The sequence below is a fragment of the Vombatus ursinus genome, unplaced genomic scaffold (assembly GCF_900497805.2).
Source record: "Vombatus ursinus unplaced genomic scaffold, bare-nosed wombat genome assembly UNPS02014798.1, whole genome shotgun sequence".
Classification (NCBI taxonomy): domain Eukaryota; kingdom Metazoa; phylum Chordata; class Mammalia; order Diprotodontia; family Vombatidae; genus Vombatus; species Vombatus ursinus.
Window position 1 is genome coordinate 88,587,833 of NW_020954576.1, and position 4,542 is coordinate 88,592,374.

General features: G+C 38.6%; 1 pseudogene; it reads left to right on the forward strand.

Moving 5' to 3' along the window:
- The first annotated feature begins 2,225 nt into the window (after positions 1–2,225).
- On the forward strand, positions 2,226–4,276 carry LOC114049482 (annotated as a pseudogene).
- Positions 4,277–4,542: the final 266 nt, after the last annotated feature.

Consider the following 4,542-nt stretch of genomic DNA (forward strand, 5'->3'; position numbering starts at 1 on the left):
TGTGCATCAGTTCACTAAGCCACATATGAAGAGTAAGCTGGCAGAATATGTTTTCAGCAATTGTATGTTAATAGTAATGTTCACGGCACTGTTAATACAGATTCATTGAAAATGCTTTCTGGGTGAATATCCCATTAAATCCAGTTTCAATAGAGTCACGCTGAAAGATTCCACACTCTGATATGAGGTGGCACACTTGGGTGTGCTCTACAGATAATGTCTAAGGCACAAAAGCTGAACAGTGCGTAGATTGCCAAATTCCTATTTGTCCTTCACATGAAGCCCATATTGACTGCTTCAAAAACTCTTTGTATGAGCCATTACTTTCAAATTGTTTCCCAACTTATATCACAATTGAAAATTGGACAGCTTTTCAATTGTTCTTGTATTCCAATTGATTACCAATACAGTTTTTCAGAATTAAGAATATTGCTCTATTCTCTTCCCGGGCATCATGTTGACTGTGCAGTATTCATTTGAATATTGCAGTACAGTTGAGGTCTGACTCCAGTGTTAAGATAACACATGAGGAAATCAATTAGATTTATTATCTCTTCTCTTGACTCTACAGTATGTTTCAATGTGAAAAGACAACCCCTACACATAATGTTGCCTTAGCTTCAAGGACTTGACCGATTAGCATCCAGATGTGGTTTGTGCTGCCACAGACAACAGGCTCAAGGTTTCAGATTTCTACTCCAGGAAAAGGCAATTGTTATGTGCTGGTGACATGTGTTTTCTAAATAAGGGTATCCGAACACCATTGGGAAGGATAGCAAACCAACAAATATTTATTCAACACTTCTTATATGCAAGGCACCTCACTAGGTGCTGTGAGGAACACAAAGGGGAATATTTTGTATCTCATAATTTGAGTAACTCAGAAATTGCTCAGAAAGTGGAATAAATAGAAGACATCTGGGATGGCCAGTTTGGGGGTTTAGAGAGTCACTTAACATTTCTAAAGCTCTTCTAAAAATTTTTTCAAAGTACTTTAAAAATCATTCAATAACCCTTTCAGGAATCTGTATGTACAAATAGTAGCCACAGTTTATTATAGGGGCAATTGAACAATGGAGATTAAGTGCCTTTCTCAAGGTCACACAGCAATACAAATGTAAAGCTGTGCCTGCTACTTTTAAGTTTCCTGCTCTTAGTTCTGTGTTTAATCAACTGAACTACCTTGAAATACTTTGTGTGTGTGTGTGTGTGTGTGTGTGTGTGTGTATGTGTGTATGTACATTTTTCAAGGGTCTCATTTTCTAGGAAAGAATTGGCCATGTTTTGTTAATTGGTTGTTTATGATATAATTAACTGATATAAAACTGCTGGGATTCAGGCTGAAATAATGTAACTGGGCTTCCGCTATAGGCTTAATGCTGTTTATGTAAAAATGATTTTAATTTCTCTGTTATTATTTTGTTAAAAAACAGAGTGGTCTGTTTTGAAATATCTCCATTTAAAGAGCGAGGTGCTTTTAAATAGTGGAGAACGTTGTTGATTCATGAAAATATTTGCCCAGCAGTTCCCTACTTTTCATTTCTTCATGACCCATAACTATTCAGTTCTTCATAATCATACTGGTTTTTTTTAAAACTATTAATATTTTATGGAATCACAGGATGTCAGAGCTGGAAGGAACTTTAGAGATAATTCAGACCAAATTATTTATTTTATACATGAGGAGACTGAGACCATGCATATTATCCCTGCTGCTTTTTTGTAGTATTTAAATATGACATGGCTGATCCTGTTATATGTGTGTGTTGTATGGTTAAAAACTCAGTTTGTGATTACTAATAAATAGGCAAGACAACTGGGTTGTGCAGTGGATAGAGTGTTGGACCTAAAGTCAGGAAGATGTGAGTTCAAATCTAGCCTCAAATACTCACTAACTGTGTGACAACCAGCAAGTCATTTAACCACTGTCCACCTCAGTTTCTACATTTGTAAAATGGGAATTAGATTGGCACCTATCTTCCAGAGTTGTTTTGAGGATCAAATGAGATAATAGTTGTGTATAAATTTGTAAACATATACCTTATAAACAATTGTAAACAATTATAAATTATGTAAACATAATATATATACTATATATACCATAAAGTATAGAAATATATACTATATAAATGCTACCTGTTTTTAAAAGTGTCTTGGGTGGCACTGGGGTGAGAGCATGGGGCCAGATGGAGGTTCTTTCTTTCTATCTTGTATGATAAGCAAAAATGTCAGAGGATATAAGGAAAAGGTTTGAATTTCCTAATTCCCTTAACCAGTCACAGGCTGTGAGTCACCTTATTGTTGCAGTACTGAAGGAAAATAGCTGGTCTGAAAAGAATAGCCAATCTACAAACCAGATCAATATTATTGCCTTCTGGTAGTCATAGTCAATGAACATTAAACTCTTGTGTGTCAGACACTGCACTAAGTTAGTGCACCGGAGTTACAAAAACAAAGACAGTTCCTACCCTCAAGAAGCTTACATCCTACTAAGTGACTCCTGCTTTGAATCTCTTGTGGGAGAAGTGTTGCAGTGACAATGTCATGGTTTGAACTGCTTGCTGCTAGGGTCTCATGGCACTTGTGCAGAATCATGCTGAATTCACCTTTGTTCTTATTGGGATACTCAACCTCACTCCTTCAACCAGAAATACACATGGCTTAGTAAAAGCTGTTGTGAAGTTAACTACAAATGCAAGTACTCAAAGAAGGAAAGGATGGAGAGAAGGCTGTTAAGGATTTGTATGGTATCAGAAACCATCTTCATCCTCTCATCACTGTGCTTGAAAATAAGTCATGTTGTTGGCCAGTTCTTCTACAGCAGCTTACAGCTTTTTTTCCTCAATGCCCAGAAAGGTCAGAGATTTCTTGCCTCTCTTTCATGGCCCCATTTCTCCATTACCTATATTGTGAGCCATCCCAATTATAGGAGTATTCCAAACTGAAAAGGGGCTTGCTTAAAGTGTTACTCCAACCTCAGAGCACTTGTGATAAAGAAAAACCCTCATTACTGGGAAAAAAAAAAACATATCCTCCAGATGTTTTGCGACTTGGTTCCATATTTACAGATTTGGTACAGACAACAGAAGTGACACGATTTCTTCAAGAATTATTTTTGAGTCTTTTGTGCCGCCCTGTTTTCTGGGGAGAGGAGCTGGTCAAGCTAAGCCTGCAAATTCTGTGTGTTTGTGAAGTAAGCCTAAAGACAGCTGGAGAATGTTCATCTTTAATTTACCTTTTAGAAAAAAAAATGAACTTCTGAAAGTGATTTCCTGTTGAACAAGGCATAATTGGAATGGGTTTTCTTATCCTACAGATACTGACAAGTCAACAGAAGCCCATCTTAAATCTAGCTATGAAATTTCTCTCTTCTGCTGGGACCAAGAACACCCCAACCTCCTCCCTGCTGCTGGTGATGTCATCTGCATACTGCAGATTTTGTCATCTATAGCCTTGGAGGATTGTATTTCAGCAGAAGATGTCAGCCCCTCTAGGCAAGAGCTGGCTGGAACCCTCTTGAAAATAGTGCAACAAGAGGGCTCCAAAGACCAGCTGATGTCCTTTAAGCTTGCTTTCCCTGTAACCAGCATGTATTACCCAATGTTTATAGCCTGGAGAATTCTTGGACAAATGAAAGAAGAGTCCACAGTATGTGATTGGCTGTCTTCTGTGAAATCATTGCCACCTATCACCACTCATGTACTTGTACATGTTTTCCTTCTATTGGTTCATTTACTTGTTCAAGAAAAAGAAGAGAATCTTCGCAGTGTACTGAGGGCCACCACGAAAAGAGCCAAAGCTGACTCCTCTCAGGTATCAAATCTAGTCCCTGCTTTGATGTTCAAGCTTGGAAGACCACTGGAACCTCTTTTGTACATTGATATTTTATATATTCTACCTACTTTGGATGTACATAAGGTTTGTGTTGCCCAAATACTGCGAGTAATCCAGGTTCTGGGAAGCACTCCCCAACTTAGAGCTGTCACTTTATACCCAATGACATCTTTGTAGGAGGAACAGGATTGTGCGTACCCTGAACTGCAGTGGTTCATGGACTGTCAGATGTGCCATCTTTGTGGGAGAAACTGATTGCCAAAGCAGCCTCCATCAGGGATATATGTAGACAAAGACTATATCAGCCGTATCACAGGTGTTGAATGAATGCACAAAGCCCGATCAAGCTACTCCAGCAACCTTAGTATCACAAGGTCTTCATGCACTCTGTCAAGCCAAGTATTTGTTCACAGACATCCCCCTAACTCAACCGTGGGTTTGAGGCCCGTCGGTTACCCTCAGAACACACTTACTATGTGATATGTGTCAGCAGAAAAGTGGCAGAAGAAACTACAGATAAATAAATACATATCCAGAGAGTGCCATACATGTACTGAGAAGATGAAGGCTTAGAAGAGAAGACTAACACAGGCCTCGTGCTGAGCTCTGGGGATTCAAAGAAAGGCAAAAGACAATTTCTTGTCTCCAGGAATTTGCAATCTAATTTTTGAAGCTGCCATGCTGGCAGAATTGTCATTTCCTTTAACT